Source organism: Dendrobates tinctorius, unplaced genomic scaffold, assembly GCF_039654945.1.
Source record: "Dendrobates tinctorius isolate UK_male_01 unplaced genomic scaffold, ASM3965494v1 ptg000022l, whole genome shotgun sequence".
Lineage (NCBI taxonomy): Eukaryota > Metazoa > Chordata > Amphibia > Anura > Dendrobatidae > Dendrobates > Dendrobates tinctorius.
Window position 1 is genome coordinate 92,954,740 of NW_027361690.1, and position 18,967 is coordinate 92,973,706.

An 18,967-nucleotide genomic window follows, 5' to 3' on the forward strand; every position below is an offset into this window, starting at 1 on the left:
TCAGCTCCGGACATTAGGCCGCAGTCATCAGGCTTACGATCTCTGGCAATGATCGGCAGGTTCCGGGCATCCGGCAGGCAAACCAGGGTTCAGGCAAGGAGGCACGACAGATCTCCAGACATGGTGCGTGCTAGGGAACACGCCGAGGTCCTAGGCAGGATTCCAGGCAGGGTGTATGCTAGGGGCACACCAGGGTCCAGGACAAGGTACAAGGCAGGGTGCGTGTGTAGGGGACACCCCAGGGTCAAAGCAAGGTGCAAGGCAAGGTGCGTGTGTAGGGGACACGCCAGGGTTCAAAGCAAGGTGCATGTGTAGGGGACACGCCAGGGTTCAGAGTTCAACAAACAAGACAGAGTGCGTGTGTAGAGACACACCAAGGCACAAGGTACGAGGCAGAGTCCTGTGCGTACCAAGGGGCACGCCAGGGTCAGGTTCAACATACAAGACAGGGTCCTGCGCGTGCAGAGGGGCACTCCAGGCTCAGAGTTCAACATATAAGACAGGGTCCTGCGCTTGCAGAGGGGCATGCCAGTGTCAGGGTGCGTGCTAGAAACCACGCCAGGGTTCGAGGCAGGGTGCGTGCTAGGAGCCACGCCAGGGTTTAAGGCAGGGTGCGTGATAGGAGCCACGCCAGGGTTCGAGGCAGGGTGCGTGCTAGGAGTCACGCCAGGGTTCGAGGCAGGGTGCGTGCTAGGATCCACGCCAGGGTCCGAGGCAGGGTGCGTGCTAGGAGCCACGCCAGGGTTCGAGACAGGGTGCGTGCTAGGAGTCACGCCAGGGTTCGAGGCAGGGTGCATGCTAGGAGCCACGCCAGGGTTCGAGGCAGGGTGCGTGCTAGGAGCCACGCCAGGGTTCGAGGCAGGGTGCATGCTAGGAGCCATGCCAGGGTTCGAGGCAGGGTGCGTGCTAGGAGCCACGCCAGGGTTCGAGGCAGGAGACACGCCTCACTGGCCAGTGCCCACGGCTGAGACACAAACACGCGGCACGACTAAGGCACAGGAGGTGGGCAAGGGGCAATGTGTCACGTATGCCTGTCCTGTGTGAAACGACCAACAGGTCGGTACTGAAACAACAAGACGACACGTGACACTGTCCTGTGTGACAATAAGACGAGGGGAAGGGAAAACCAGACAGGGAAAGGAGAGGACAAAGCAAGGAACGGAACCTAGGCAGAAGCACAGAGCGGTGTTGTGAGTTCATTTTCCCCTTCGTCACTGGGGTCTGGTGAACTCCCTATTCTTGTAAAGGAAGGTAATGAGCCTGATTATCAGGCACCTGAGTCTAATGAGGATGACTGGCTGAGTGGAGTCACGGACTGGATATAAGGCTGCCGATGCCCTTCTGCCCTGCGGGTGATTTCTCTGTGGACTTCTAGGACACCAGTCTGATTCCTGCTCCTCTAAAGGTAAGTTTCTGTTTTGCCTGTTAGCTTTTTGTTTTGTTTTTTGTTTTCCTTGCTTTTCAGTATTCTGCCATTCCCTGCTGGGGTGAGCTGAATCTCCTTTTGCCTGTAGCTCTGTCTTCAGTATATTCCTGAGTACTGACATAGCTTTTTTGAAGCCTAGCGTCTTCAGGGCCTTTTTCACTGTCAGTCTGTTGGCTCTTATTTTCATAGGGTTTTTCACGGATTGCAGACAGCAGCCTTCCTGTCCTTTTCCATTTAGTTAGCTTGGGCCCCTCTTTGCTCAGTCTATCTTTCTGTCTGTGTTAGTATTTTCATCTTGCTTCACCGTCATTATATGTTGGGGGCTGTCTATTGCTTTGGGGTCTGCTCTGGGGCAGTTTAGATTTCCCCTTTCTTTCTTTTGGCCTATTTAATTCTCCGGCTGTGATCGAGGGGTCTAGGGCATCGTAGGAACCCCCCACGGCTACTGCTAGTTGTGTTGATAGGTTCAGGGGTCTGCAATCTGATAGCTGCCAACTTCTCTGGTTTTCTGGACTTAGCTAGCATTTCTGTTTTTGCCTCCTACGGTGACTCAATCATAACAGAATCACCCGCCATACCGCAGATCCTAGGGTACTCAATAGCAGGAAAGAGTTGTGTTTAAAAAAAAAAAAAGGTGTGTGTATATTCTTTCCTCTATATCTCTGAAGCCGTAGGGGGAATTTTTTTTTTGTCTCTCAATGGAGATAAAGCAATTGTCTGATCGTGTGGAGCAGCTCGCTGTGGAAGTGCGGGGAATTTCCGCCTACCTTGCTCGTTCGCATGCTGTTGAACCAAAGATCCCTACACCTGATGTATTTTTTGTGGATCGATCTAAATTTTTGAGTTTCAAAAATAATTGTAAATTATTTTTTGCCTTGAAGCCTAACTCGTCAGGGAGCTCCGCGCAGCAGGTTAAAATTGTCATCTCTTTGCTGCGTGGCGATCCCCAGGATTGGGCGTTTTCTTTGACACAAGATGATCCTATGCTGACTAATGTGAATGCATTCTTTCAAGCTTTGGGGTTGTTGTATGACGAACCTAATGCTATTGATCAGGCTGAAAAGACCCTGTTGGCATTGAACCAGGGTCGAGATTCTGCAGAGTTGTACTGTGAAAAGTTCCGAAAGTGGACGGTCCTTACTGTAAGGTACTCCTGGGGTGGACCCACTAGACCGTGGCAACGAACCCCCCAAGGGCGAGCTGACCAGGTGGACCACCCCCTATACAGGGAGTGTATGGGGCAGGCCCACGGGGGACTATCACCACGGTAGCCGGTACCCGGGAGGGTCAGGGCGGTCAGAGAGGTGGATCCGAAGGACAGGCACTGGACAGACGACACGACTCGGAGACACAGGAGAGACGGCAAGTCTTGGCGAGACAGGAGGAATGGCAAGGCTTGAAGACACAGGAGGGAAACGGGCGAGGACTGAAGCCACAGAACCTAGGAGAGGAAACACAAGAGGAGCAAGGTAAATGCACGGAAAAGGCAGGGGAGCGCAAGGAGAGCGGCCAGAGTCACTAGCAAATACTAATGATAGTCAGGCATCGCCTCCAGAAGGAGGCGGCCTGATATAGGGAGAGCGAAGGCCTGCCGGGTCATGACCTCCAGCTGGGGGAGGAGACGCGCGTCCTCAGGCGGGGGAGAGCGCGCGCCCGGCCATAGTGAGGAGACGCACCCGCCGAGGAGGAGGAGCGGGAGCGCGCACCAGGGGGCCGGACAGAGGCAGGCGTGGGCCGTGGACGGGGGACCGGGAGAGACCGCGCGGAGGCCCGCAGCAGCCGGTGCGGCAGAGAGGTGACCCCCGGAGAGCGGGTGAGCCGGGGCCGGAGGGAGGTAAGAGAGGAGGTCCGCGGCAGCCGCCGCGTGACACTTACTACCTGGAATGATAATGCCTTGGCTGCTCTCTTTCGGAAGGGTTTGTCAGAAGCCGTAAAAGATACTATGGTGGGATTTCCTGTTCCCTCTGGTCTGGACGATTCTATGTCATTAGCCATTTAGGTTGATCGGCGTTTACGTGAACGCAGGATTGCACGAGAGGTGTTGCCACCGGTTGAACAGACGTCTGAACCTATGCAATGTGATAGAGTTTGGTCTAAGGCGCAACGTCAGGAGTTCAGAAGGCGTAATAAGCTGTGTTTTTTCTGTGGAGATGCCTCGCATATTATATCTGTTTGTCCTAAACGATAGAAACGCTTTGCACACACGTTTTCTGTTGGTGGTGTTCAACCTAAGTTTCTTCTGGCAATTACTCTGATCTGCTCCCTGTCCACAGTTTCCGCCAAAGCTTTTGTGGATTCGGGAGCAGTGCTAAACCTAGTGGACTTGGATTTTGCTAAACGTTGTGGATTTCCGATGACACCTCTGCAGACGCCTATCCCTTTGAGGGGGATTGATGCTACTCCTTTGGCTAAAAATAAACCTCAGTTTTGGACCCAGGTGGTCATGCGGGTCGCCCCAGACCATCAAGAAAATTGCAGATTTTTGGTATTGCATGGTCTGCATGATGCCGTTGTTCTGGGGTTTCCCTGGTTGCAAATTCATAATCCAGTTTTGGATTGGAAATCTGTGTCTGTGGTGAGTTGGGGTTGTCGGTGTGCCTTTAGTGAGGCTCCGTTTTTTTCCACCTCAGTCGCATGATGTTCCTGACTATTTGGCGGACTTTTATGATGTATTTAGTGAGAATGAGTCTGCGTCCTTGCCTCCTCATAGGAGTTATGACTGTGCAATTGAACTAAGCTCGGGGTGTAAATTTCCCAAGGGTCGGCTCTTCAATTTATCTGTACCCGAGCACGAGGCTATGCGGTCCTATATTAAGGAGGCGTTGGGGAAGGGTCATATTAGACCATCCTCTTCACCCTTAGGTGCCGTTTTTTTTTTTGTGGCCAAAAAGGATGGTTCTTTAAGGCCTTGTATTGATTATCGTGCCCTCAATAAAATTACTATTAAATATCAGTATCTGTTACCCCTGATTTCGGATCTATTCTCTAGAGTTAGAGGTGCTTGCTGGTTTACCAAGCTTGACCTCAGGGGGGCGTATAATCTTATCCGCATTAAGCAGGGGGATGAATGGAAGATGGCGTTTAATACTCCGGAGGGACATTTTGAGTACCTGGTGATGCCTTTTGGGCTCACTAATGCCCCTTCTGTCTTCCAGTGCTTCATGAACGATATTTTCCGAGACTTTGTCGATAAATTTTTGATTATCTATCTGGATGATATTTTGATCTTCTCCAAGGATTGGGATTCTCATGTGGAACATATTCGGACTGTGTCCCGGATCTTGAGGGAGAATTCCCTGTATGTCAAAGGATCGAAATGCCTTTTTGGAGTACAGAGGATTTCATTTTTGGGATTTATTTTGTCTCCGTCAACTATTGAAATGGACCCGGCCAAGGTACAGGCCATTTATGATTGGGTTCAGCCCACTTCTGTGAAGGCCCTCCAGAAGTTTTTGGGTTTTGCTAATTTTTATCGGAAATTTATAGCAAAATTTTCTAGTATTGCCAAGCCATTGACTGATCTGACTAAGAAGGGTGCTGATTAGAGTTGAGCGATACCGTCCGATACTTCAAAGTATTGTATCGGATGGTATCGGCCGATCTTTAAAAAAAGTATCGGTATCGCCGATTCCGATACCGGAAGTCCCATTCAAGTCTATGGGACTTCCGGTATCGGAATAAGAAAAACCCTAGCCTGCCCTTGTACAGCCTCTCTGGGGTCTGTACGGGCCTTTCGGGGGGCTGTGCCGGCCTGCCAGGGGGTCTGTGCAGGCTCCGGTGGTCTGTGCCGGCCTGCCGGTGGTCTGTGCAGGCTCCGGGGGGCTGTGCCGGCCTGCCGGGGGGCTGTGCCGGCCTGCCGGTGGTCTGTGCAGGCTCCGGGGGGCTGTGCCGGCCTGCCGGGGGGCTGTGCCGGCCTGCCGGGGGGCTGTGCAGGCTCCGGGGGGCTGTGCCGGCCTGCCGGGGGGCTGTGCCGGCCTGCCGGTGGTCTGTGCAGGCTCCGGGGGTCTGTGCAGGCATCGTCCGATGGGACTACAAGTCCCATCGGGCGATGCCTGCTACCATGACAGTGATTGACACATTAGCCAATGATGGGACAGTAGTAGTCCCATCATCCGGCTAATGTGTTAAATGTAAAAAAAAAAAAAAAATAAAAATTACATGCTACATACATACAACATGCATACTACATACATGCTACATTCATTCTACATACTACATACATGCTACATTCATACTACATGCAACATACATACTACATATATACTACATGCATGCTACATACATACTGCATGCTACATACATACCACATATATACTACATACATACTACATGCATGCTACATGCTACATACATAACACATATATACTACATGCATGCTACATACATACTACATGCTACATACTACATATATACTACATGCATGCTACATACTACATGCTACATACATACTACATATATACTGCATGCTACATACATACTGCATGCTACATGCATGCTACATACATACTACATACATACTACATTCTACATACATACTACATATATACTACATACATACTACATACATACTACATGCATGCTACATGCTACATACATACCACATACATAACACATATATACTACATGCATGCTACATACATACTACATGCTACATACATACTACATATATGCTACATGCATGCTACATACATACTACATGCTACATACATACTACATATATACTACATGCATGCTACATACATACTACATATATACTACATGCATGCTACATACATACTGCATGCTACATGCATGCTACATACATACTACATACATACTACATGCTACATACATACCACATATATACTACATACATACAATACATTCATACAATACATACATAGACATACAGTACATATAACATAGAGTAACATACTTACCAATACTTGTCACATTGTTCCCCGAAGCCATTGTCTTTCCGGAATAAATATTAACATAACAAACCACAAAAATACTCACCCACGATCCGAAGCAGTCCACGAGTGTGTCCCACGACGATCTTGGGTAGAGAACTGCAGCATCAGATGATGCTGCCGTTCTCTACGGGCTGCAGGAATCCAATGACGGAAGGTAGGTATCCTTCCGCACTGTATTCCTCCGCCACTTAAAAAAAAAAAAAAGTCCCTAGTCTCACTTTATGCCATTGCTGTGTGGGAAATTCCCACACAGCAATGGCATAAAGTGAGACTAGGGACTTTTTTTTTTTTTTAAGTGGCGGAGGAATACAGTGCGGAAGGATACCTACCTTCCGTCATTGGATTCCTGCAGCCCGTAGAGAACGGCAGCATCATCTGATGCTGCAGTTCTCTACCCAAGATCGTCGTGGGACACACTCGTGGACTGCTTCGGATCGTGGGTGAGTATTTTTGTGGTTTGTTATGTTAATATTTATTCCGGAAAGACAATGGCTTCGGGGAACAATGTGACAAGTATTGGTAAGTATGTTACTCTATGTTATATGTACTGTATGTCTATGTATGTATTGTATGAATGTATTGTATGTATGTAGTATATATGTGGTATGTATGTAGCATGTAGTATGTATGTAGTATGTATGTAGCATGCATGTAGCATGCAGTATGTATGTAGCATGCATGTAGTATATATGTAGTATGTATGTAGCATGTAGTATGTATGTAGCATGCATGTAGTATATATGTAGTATGTATGTAGCATGCATGTAGTATGTATGTAGCATGCATGTAGTATGTATGTAGCATGCATGTAGTATGTATGTAGTATGTATGTAGTATGTATGTAGCATGCAGTATGTATGTAGCATGTATGTAGTATGTATGTAGTATATATGTAGTATGTATGTAGCATGTAGTATGTATGTAGCATGCATGTAGTATGTATGTAGCATGCATGTAGTATGTATGTAGTATGTATGTAGCATGCAGTATGTATGTAGTATGTATGTAGTATATATGTAGTATGTATGTAGCATGCATGTAGTATGTATGTAGCATGTAGTATGTATGTAGCATGCATGTAGTATGTATGTAGCATGTATGTAGTATGTATGTAGCATGTAGTATGTATGTAGCATGCATGTAGTATGTATGTAGTATTTTTTTTTTTTTTTTTTTTTTTTTTTTAACATTTAACACATTAGCCGGATGATGGGACTACTACTGTCCCATCATTGGCTAATGTGTCAATAACTGTCATGGTAGCAGGCATCGCCCGATGGGACTTGTAGTCCCATCGGACGATGCTTGCACAGACCCCCGGACATCAGCACAGCCCCCCGGCAGGCCGGCACAGCCCCCCGGCAGGCCGGTGCAGACCCCCACAGGGTGCACAGACCACCGGCAGGCCGGCACAGCCCCCCGGCAGGCCGGCAGAGACCCCGGGCAGTCCACACAGCCCCCCGGCAGGCCGGCACAGCCCCCCCGGCAGGCCGGCAGAGACCCCCGGAAGGCCCGAAATGACGGCGCATCATGATGCGCACACACCGCGCATTATGATGACGTCAGGCCGTCAATCAACTGAACTTCCGATTCCGATGCCGAATTCCGATATTGAAAAAATATCGGAAGTCGGTATCGGAATTCCGATACAGCAAGTATCGGCCGATACCCGATACTTGCGGTATCGGAATGCTCAACACTAGTGCTGATGTGTTGAATTGGTCTCCTGAGGCTGTTGCTTCCTTTCAGGAGCTGAAGCGAAGATTTACCTCCGCCCCGGTTTTGCGGCAACCTGATGTCTCACTCCCGTTTCAGGTAGAGGTGGATGCTTCTGAGATTGGTGCAGGAGCTGTTTTGTCCCAAAAGGATCCTGTAACATCTAAAATGAATCCCTTTGCTTTCTTTTCCCGAAAGTTCTCTCCATCTGAATGTAACTATGATGTGGGGAATTGGGAACTGTTGGCCATGAAATGGGCATTTGAGGAGTGGAGACATTGGTTGGAGGGAGCTAAACATCAAGTTGTGGTCCTCACTGACCACAAGAATTTGATTTACCTAGAGTCGGCTAAACGCTTGAACCCTAGACAGGCTAGGTGGGCCTTGTTTTTTACACGTTTTGATTTTGTGGTCTCTTTTCTTCCTGGAACTAAGAATGTCAAGGCAGACGCCCTCTCTAGGAGTTTCTTTGCTGATTCTCCTGTGGTGACCAAACCTGCTACCATCTTAGGCGAAGGGGTAGTTCTTTCTGCCATCTCGCCCGATTTGAGACTTGCTCTGCAAGAGTTCCAGGAGGACAAACCTGAGCGTTGTCCCAGTGGAAAGTTGTATGTTCCTGACCAGTGGAAGAAGAGAGTGATGTCTGAAGTTCATTGCTCTGCATTGGCTGGTCATCCAGGTATTTTTGGTACTAGAGATCTGGTGAGTCGCTCTTTTTGGTGGCCCACCTTGTCTCATGATGTCAGGAATTTTGTGCAGTCCTGTGGGACTTGCTCCCGGTCTAAATCTTGTTCTCGCTCTAGTGGGTTGTTGATGCCTTTGCCGGTCCCCAGGAGGCCATGGACCCATATTTCAATGGATTTCATCTCTGATATGCCGGTCTCTCAAAGAATGACTGTTATTCGGGTGATTTGTGATAGGTTCTCTAAGATGGTTCATCTTGTACCACTCCCTAAGTTGCCATCTTCCTGTGAGTTGGTGCCCCTGTTTTTGCAACAGGTGGTTCGCTTACATGGGACTCCTGAGAACATTGTGTCTGACAGAGGAGTTCAGTTTGTGTCTAGATTTTGGAGGACTTTCTGTTCCAAGCTGGGAATTCAGTTGTCCTTCTCCTCTGCTTTTCACCCTCAGACCAATGGGCAGACAGAGAGAACAAACCAGACCTTGGAGTCGTATTTGAGATGTTTTATTTCCGCTGATCAGGATGATTGGGTTTCGTTTTTGCCCTTGGCCGAATTTGCTTTAAATAATAGAGCTAGTTCTGCCACTTTGATGTCACCTTTTTTTTGTAACTTTGGGTTTCATCCTCGATTTTCTTCAGGGCAGGTGGAGCCTTCTGCCTGCCCAGGTGTTGACACTGTGGTGGAGAGAATGCACCAGATCTGGGACCAAGTGGTGGATAAGTTATCTCTCTCCCAGGAAAAGGCCCAGCGGTTTTCCAATCGACATAGGACCATTGGTCCCCAGTTTAAGATTGGTGATATGGTGTGGTTATCATCAAAAAATATTGCTATGAAGGTGGCTTCTCCTAAGTTTAAGCCTAGATTTATTGGACCTTACAAGATTTTGGAGATTATTAATCCGGTCTCTTTTCGTTTGGCTCTTCCTGTCACATTTAAAATCCATAATGTGTTCCATAAGTCCTTGTTGAAGAGGTTTGTTGAACCAGTTGTTCCTGGGGTGGCACCTCCAGACCCTGTATTGGTTGAAGGTAACATGGAATATGAGGTAGAGAAAATACTGGATTCCCGTCTGGCTAGGCGGAGACTCCAGTATTTGGTTAAGTGGAAGGGTTATGGTCAGGAGGATAATTCCTGGGTCTCTGCCTCTGATATTCATGCCAAAAAATTGGTGCGTGCATTTCATCGGGCTCACCCTGATCGCCCTGGTGACGTGGTTGAGGGTTCGGTGACCCCTCCTCAAGGGGGAGGTACTGTTGTGAGTTAATTTTCCCCTTCGTCACTGGGGTCTGATGAACTCCCTATTCTTGTAAAGGAAGGTAATGAGCCTGATTATCAGGCACCTGAGTCTAATGAGGATGACTGGCTGAGTGGAGTCACGGACTGGATATAAGGGTGCCGACGCCCTTCTGCCCTGCGGGTGATTTCTCTGTGGACTTCTAGGACACCAGTCTGATTCCTGCTCCTCTAAAGCTAAGTTTCTGTTTTGCCTGTTAGCTTTTTGTTTTGTTTTTTGTTTTCCTTGCTTTTCAGTATTCTGCCATTCCCTGCTGGGGTGAGCTGAATCTCCTTTTGCCTGTAGCTCTGTCTTCAGTATATTCCTGAGTACTGACATAGCTTTTTTGAAGCCTAGCGTCTTCAGGGCCTTTTTCACTGTCAGTCTGTTGGCTCTTATTTTCATAGGGTTTTTCATGGATTGCAGACAGCAGCCTTCCTGTCCTTTTCCATTTAGTTAGCTTGGGCCCCTCTTTGCTCAGTCCATCTTTCTGTCTGTGTTAGTATTTTCATCTTGCTTCACCGTCATTATATGTTGGGGGCTGCCTATTGCTTTGGGGTCTGCTCTGGGGCAGTTTAGATTTCCCCTTTCTTTTGGCCTATTTAATTCTCCGGCTGTGATCGAGGGGTCTAGGGCATCGTAGGAACCCCCCACGGCTACTGCTAGTTGTGTTGATAGGTTCCGGGGTCTGCAATCTGATAGCTGCCAACTTCTCTGGTTTTCTGGACTTAGCTAGCATTTCTGTTTTTGCCTCCTACGGTGACTCAATCATAACAGAGCGGGGTCAGAGCGAGAAAAGTGCTAGCAGCTGAGCGTAGGCAGAAGCCCAGAGCCGGGTCAAGGGAGAACTTTGAGACTAGCATGGAAATGTGCAAGAGAGCATGATAGGACAGAGTCTAGCAGCGGAGCGTAGGCCAAAGCCCAGAGCCGGGTCAAGGCAGGACCTTGAGACTAGACATGGAAATGTGCCAGAGAGCACCATAGGGCAAAGTACAGAAAACCAGGCTGAGACAAGAAACATGAGGAGTACTACAAGGCTCAGAATAGCAAAGACCAGACATGGCAAAACAGGCAAGGCAGAGCAAGGACACAACATGGCGAAAACAGGCTAAGGCAGAGAACAGCGGACGTACTACAAGGCAAAGCAAGGCAAGGACAAACATGGCACGAGAGACAACACAAGTCATGGCACGAGACAAGAGGCAGAATACAAGCACAGAGCGTGTGCAGAGACACACGACAGGGCAGAGTGCAGGGGCAGAGAATACAGGGAGCGACCGAGCAGACCAAACAGCCATGCAGGGAAGCAACACAATAATCAGGCCCTGACCATAGGGAGGGGCGGTCTGATATAGCACCATAGCACCAGTACTTCCAGGTCAGGACCAGGGAGGGACTTTGAGTTCAGATCCTCCAGGATCACAGAGAGCATTGCTAGAACAGCCTGGGTAGAACCATAGAGAAGGTCACATGATCAGGGAGTTCCAGGAATACAGCGGATTGCAGAATCAGAGCAGGGCTGGAACATAGGAAAGGTCACATGATCAGGGGTTTCCAGGAATACAGCGGATTGCAGAATCAGAGCAGGATTGGAACATAGTAAGAGTCACATGTTTAGGGGTTTCCAGGAGTACAGCGGATTGCAGAGTCAGACAGAGACGGATGATCACCCAGCAACAGCGTGCAGCCATGAGGTAAGGCGCGCGTGCACACTGCTCCAGGCATCTTGCGGCATGACAGACATGGCGGACATGACACCCATGTTTTCAATCTTCAAAGATGGCTTATAGCCAATGAAAACCCAAAAGTCATTATCTCAGTAAATTAGAATACTTGATAACACCAGCTTGAAAAATGATTTTCAAATCTGAAATGTTGGCCTACTGAAATTGCTGCATCATTGCGGTGTGGCATGGAGGCAATCAGCCTGTGACACTGCTGAGGTGCTATGGAAGCCCAGGTTGCTTTGATAGCATTCTTCAGCTTGTCGGCATTGTTGGGTCTAGGATCTCTCAGCTTGTCGGCAGAGGGAAGCATGAATTGCTCTAAAATGTCCTGGTAGACAGCTGCGCTGACTTTGGACTTGATAAAACACAGTGGACCTACACCAGCAGATGACATGGCTCCCCAAACCATCATTGGTTGTGGAGACTTCACACTAGACCTCATGCAGCTTGGATTGTGGCCTCTCCACTCTTCCTCCAGACTCTGGGACCTTGATTTCCAAATGAAATGCAAAATTTACTTTCATCTGAAAACAACACCTTGGACTACTGAGCAACAGTCCAGTTCTTTTTCTTCAACAGTCCAGTTCTTTTTCTTCTTCGCCCAGGTAAGACGCTTCTGGTGTTGTCTATTAGTCATGAATAGAGATGAGCGAATTTGTTTGGATTCGGTTCCGAATACAATTGGAATCGAATATTGTTTTTTAATATTTGTTGAACACAGCCAAATGTCATTAGAGTCAATGGGAGAAGAAATTACCCAATATGTTTGAAACCGATCATAAGACATACATACGGCACAAATAGTGTTCGAATATATCACGGATATGTCAAAATCAGATTCGGGGCCAAAATCCAAACAAATTCGCTCATCTCTAGTCATGAGTGGCTTGGCGCAAGGAATGCGACACTTGTAACCCATGTCCTGGATATGTCTGTGTGTGGTGGCTCTTGAAGCAATGACTACAGCAGCAGTCCACTCCTTGTGAATCTCCTCCAAATTTTTGAATGGCCTTTTCTTAATCCTTACAAGGCTGTGGTCATCCCGCTGGCTTTTGCACCTTTTTCTACCACACTTTTTCCTTCCACTCAACTTTCCATTAATATGCTTGGATACAGCACTCTGTGAACAGCCAGCTTCTTTAGCAATGCCCTTTTGTGGCTTACCCTCCTTGTGGAGTGTATCAATGACTGCCTTATGGACATCTGTCAAGTCAGCAGTCTTCCCCATGATTGTGGAGCCTACAGAAACAGACTAAGGGACCTTTTTAAACGCTTAGGAAGCCTTTGCAGGTGTTTTTTGCTAATTATTCTAATTTACTGATATAATGACTTTTGGGTTATCATTAGCTGTAAGCCATAATCATCTACATTAACAGAAATAAACAATTGAAATAGATCGCTCTGCTTGTAATGACTCTATATAATATATGAGTTTCGCTTTTTGTATATACTGTATATATATATATATGGTATATACATACAGGTGCTTCTCACAAAATTAGAATAACATCAAAAAGTTAATTTATTTCAGTTCTTCACTCCGCATTGATGCAGTAATTGATGCAAAAGGAGCCCCGACCAAGTATTGTGTGCATTTACTGTGAACATACATTTCATTAGGCATACATTTCGAATTTTAAAAATATTTTTCAAGCGGGTGTTATAAAGTATTCTAATTTACTGAGATAATGATTTTTGGGTTTTCGTTGGCTGTAAGCCATAATCATCAACATCAACAGAAATCAACACTTGAAAAAGATCACTCTGTGTGTAATGACTCTACATAATATACGAGTTTCACTTTTTGTATTGAAGAACTGAAATAAATTAACTTTTTGATGATGTTCTAATTTTGTGAGAAGCACCTGTATGTGAGAGAGAGGGGCTTTGTGCTATTGTACAGGGGCTTTGTATTTGTGTATGTGTAAATAAATATATAAGACCCACCTGATTATAAGACGCACCTAGATTTAGATACAAAAATATCAGGGGTACACACTCTTATGGGGGAATCTATGGGTGATGCTCTGTTATGGGGGGATCTGCGGATGACGCTCTGTTATGGGGCATCTGTGGATGACTCTCTGTTATGAGTGATTTGTCAATTGCAGTACAGTGCCTGCAGTGCCGTATATTGTGACTACCACCCTCCTCATCCTCAAGAATACACCCTCTTACTGTCAGATTTGCAGTAAATACTTTGACCACTACATTACAGTGTATATTTACACTAAATATGGCTAGAACCCCATCACCCTTCAGAATATACCCATTGATACAGTATGTTCTGAAGGATGATGGGGGTTGTTTGCTCACCTTTCCTAAAAGGATATTGGACTTGTGATTACCATAGTTACAACATTTGCAGGGACAGATATGTGACTGGTGGAGGCAGCTCAGCAACAGTTCCCTCCATCAATCATTATCCATCCCTGCAGAGGAGGGGGAGAATCGTTCTTCTCTCCCTCTTCAGCTTTAGGGTTCCATCTGTAGTAGAGCATTGCCTAGACCAGGGTTCCCCAACTCCAGTCCTCAAGGCCCACCAACAGGTCATGTTTTCAGGATTTATTTAGTATTGCTCAGGTGATAATTGCATCACCTGTGCAATACAAAGGAAATCCTGAAAACATGACCTGTTGGTGGGCCTTGAGGACTGGAGTTGGGGAACTCTGGCCTAGACCCTGCCGCCGGATGCAGGGCATGCGCAGATTGAGAGCTCAGTAAGGCCATGTGCACACGTTGTGGATTGTGCTGCGGATTTTTCCACGCGGATTTGGAAAAATCCAAAGGTCAAAAGACCTGTGTTTTACCTGCGGATTAGCCTGCGGTTTGACAGCTGGACAATGGGTGTTAAACCGCTGCGGATTCCACACAAAAAATTGACATGCTGCGGATTTAAAACCGCAGCAAATCCGCGTGGAAAAATCCGCAGCGTGTGCACTTTTAATTTTCCATTGACTATAGTGGTACTGTACACCGCAGCAGAAACTGCTGCGGATTTGCAGGGCCAAAAACGCTGCGGATCCGCAGCAGAATCCGCAACGTGTGCACATGGCCTAAGCCGAGAGCTCCATCTGCGTCTGCGCTGCATTTGCGGCCATTTTCCTACAGACATCGTATAGAGGCAGGTGCGGATGGAGATTTCTGCTTTCTTACATCTGCGCTTGCGCCGAGTGAGAAGCGGAAGTCGGAACCCGGAAGAAGAATGGCGGCCGCCATGTGCGGCAGCGGCAGGGTCAGCACTCGCCACCATACCACCACCGCACACCGCAGAACTGCCACCGCAGGACTGCCGCACCACCACCGCAACACCCCTAGCTCCGGGCCTGCAGCATTAACCCCTCGGTAAGAACAGTGTTCAGGTTATAAGACACCCCCCCATTTCCCCCCTAATTTTGGAGATCATAAAAGTGCATCTTCTAACCTGAAAAATACGGTATATACAGGGCTGGACTGGCCCACCAGAGAACCGGAGAATCCTCCGGTGGGCTCTGGTTTCTCCTTCAGCAGAGTTCATAGTACAAACCTTGCAGTTGCAATGGGGCTCTTCAGTGGGGGTGGGAAGGTGGGCCCTCAGAATCAAATCCACCGGTGGGTCCAATGTTCTTCAGTCTGACACTGAGTGTGTACGTATATATAAACTGTGTTCCAAATTATTATGCAAAAAGAGTTTAGGAGTGATAAGGTTAGAATTTTTTTGTTTGTCATTTACACTCATTGATGGTGATGTGTGTCAGGGCTCTTTATATCACTGAAAGCAATTGCAGATACCTGTGCAAATTAGTTTGGCAGGTGTGTCCAAATAAAGGCAAGACTACTTAAGATGGCTGTTCCACATTATTAAGCAGCCTACATTTTTTGCCAAAATGGGAAGGAAAAAGGATGTGTCGGCTGCTGAGAAGCAACAAATTGTGGAGTATTTAGGTCAAGGCATGACTACAATCAACATTGCCAAGACACTTCATCGTGATTATCGCACAATCAAGAAGTATGTAGCTGATTCCCAGCACACACGTGTGCGTGCTGAAAAGAAAAAATTGAGGACTCTTTCCAACAGGCAATTGCATCAGGTTAAAAGAGCAGCTGCAAAAATGCCTTGTCATAGCAGCAGACAAGTTTTTGAAGCTGCTGGTGCCTCCAACGTCCCCCAAACAACAAGATGCAGGGTCCTTCAGAGGCTTGCAGCTGTGCGTAAGCCATCCTGTCGACCACCTCTATCCACTGCACACAAGCAGAAACGCCTCCAGTGGGCCAAACGATACATGAAGACTGACTTCCAAACTGTTTTGTTCACCGATGAGTGCCGTGCAACGCTCGATGGTCCAGATGGATGGAGTGGAGGATGGCTGGTTGATGGACACCCCATGAAAACACGGCTAAGGCGCCAACAAGGAGGAGGTGGAGTAATGTTTTGGGCTGGAATCATGGGGAGAGAGATTGTCGGCCCCTTTAGGATCCCTGAAGGGGTAAAGATGAACTCCATAATCTATGTGGAGTTTCTAAAACAGCACTTCCTGCCATGGTTCAAGAGGAAGAACCGTGCTTTCCGCCGCAAGATCATTTTCATGCATGATAATGCACCGTCTCATGCTGCAAATAACACATCTGCATCTCTGGCTGCTATGGGCATAAAAGAGGACAAACTTATGGTGTGGCCACCATCTTCCCCTGACCTCAACCCCATTGAGAACCTCTGGAGCATCATCAAAAGGAGTGTCTATGATGGCGGGAGGCAGTTCACATCTAAGCAACAGCTCTGGCAGGGTATTCTGTCCACATGCAAAACAATTGAAGCACAAACCATCCAAAAACTGACAAATTCAATGGACGAGAGAGTTCAGAAGCTTCGTTCGAACAAGGGGTCCTATGTGCAAATGTAACATCACCTAGAATAAAGTTTTGACTTGAAAACTGTTTGCTTTCATTTTGTAATAAGCTGATAATGCTTATAATTTCACAATTGACCATTTTTTTGTTCAAAATAAAAAGGTTGAAAACTCTGCTGTACATAATAATTTGGAACTTGCATTTTGAGTGTTTATTATCTTAAAAAATATACTGTTTTCATAGGCAGTTTGTTCAAAAACATTGCAATTATACTAGAATATTAGATGACTGGAAAATAACAATGACTGCAATTCATATAGGTAATTTAGAGAAAATATGAGGAAATATTTTTTGCATCATAATTTGGAACACAGTGTATATACTGTATATATATATATATATATATATATACACATATATATACTGCTCAAAAAAATAAAGGGAACACTTCCATTTGCAACAGGCTGCTTGTGTTCCCTTTATTTCTTTGAGCAGTATGTGTGTGCGTGTGTGAATTAATGTTTAGAAGCTGATATGGGTAATAGGTGCTGTGCTTACTCTGTAGACCTTTGCGTTTTTTATGCATTTTTTTCCGGAGCGGACCCAGTCTCATAGAATATAATTCGAAATGCGGATTTTTCTGCGAAATTAATGAGCATGGTGTGTTTTTTCCGTGATGCGTTTTTTTCGTGGAAAAAAATGCATCAATATGCACAAAACGTGTGGAATTCATTCAAATGAATGGGATGCTTATTGTAAGCATTTTTTAAGCGGATTTTTTGGTAAAAACGCAAAAAAGAAGCTTACGTGTGCACATACCCTAAAAAAGAGGTACTTGCTTGTATTTGGTATCATGAATAAGGGAGCTTAGTCTCCAGAAACGCGTCGATACTATCACTTGTCTGCCACTGTACCGAAGATTTTATCCTCCATGTATGAAGTTTGGTGAATAAACTTGCCATTTCACTAAATTGGTCAAGCTGGACGCTTTTTCTTTGGATGTTTCACACCCTAACACAGCGGGTCTGTGCTCCCAAGCAGGCCCGGATTGGTAATATGCCAAACCGGGCATTTTCCCGCTGGGCTGCTGTCATGTGGGCCGTGATATCTGGCCGCTTGCCAGCTGATGCGGCCACTGGCCTGGCTGTTGTTCCTGCCGCCGGCCCTCTGCGCGCACTGCAGGGAGATAAGCCGCCACGCACCTCATCCTCACCCTAGCTTGAGACCCCCCCCAGCCACTCACAGCGTCACTTGACTGCTCTCTTCTCTGTACACAGGACCTGTGATGAGGTCACAGGAGGGGAGGAGTCAGGGGTCACATGACCAGGAGCCTTTGTCCAGACCCCTGATCATGTGACCCCTGACTCCGCCCCTCCTGTGACCTCATCACAGGTCCTGTGCGCACAGCCCTGCCTCTTGGTGTCTGCCGGACTCTGCTGTGCTGGTTGTCATGGTGCTGGATGAGGTAAGTATGTGTGGGGACAGGAGGGGTTTACAGGGTAGATGTAGCAGAGCTGTGTGTGTACGATGTGTACGGAGCGAAGCCGTGTGTACGAGGTGTACGGAGCGGAGCTGGATGTGTACGAGGTGTACGGAGCGGAGCTGCGTATGTACGAGGTGTACGGAGCAGAGCCGTGTGTGTACGAGGTGTACGGAGAGGAGCCGTGTGTGTATGAGGTGTACAGAACGGAGCCGCGTGTACGAGGTGTACGGAGAGGAGCCGCGTGTGTACGAGGTGTACGGAGCGGAGCCGTGTGTGTATGGGGTGTACGGAGAGGAGCTGCGTGTGTACGAGGTGTACGGACCGGAGCCGTGTGTGTACTTGGTGTACGGAGCGGAGCCGCGTGTGTATGGGGTATGCGGAGCGGAGCCGTGAGTGTACGGAGTGGAGCCATATGTGTACGGGATGTACAGAGCGGAGCCAAGTGTGTACGAAGCATACAATGCGGGCTTTTCCCACGGACACAGGAGTACACGGCGGAGCCCCGAGGAGCATTTTAAAACTCACACATGACGTTCCACCGGAAGTGATATGCTGGAAGCTGACCGGAAATTAGATAATTTCACGAGGAGATTGTGACGGAACTAGGAATGCTTCAGTTCCATCACCATGTCGTCCTCCAACAGCGCAGACAGCAGGATCGCCTTGGAATCAGGGATGCAGGCCATGTGAGCGGATCATGATATGTCCTGCATCGGGAGGCGCAGGTGGGCATTACAATGGGAGCTGAGCTGCTATATTATCTTTATAGAATCTTTCTTTATTTCTTTCTCTCTTTTTCTTTCTTTCTCTGTTCTTTCTTTCTCATTCTCTGTTCTGTCTTTCCCTCATTTTCTTTCTCTCTCTAATCTTTCTTTTT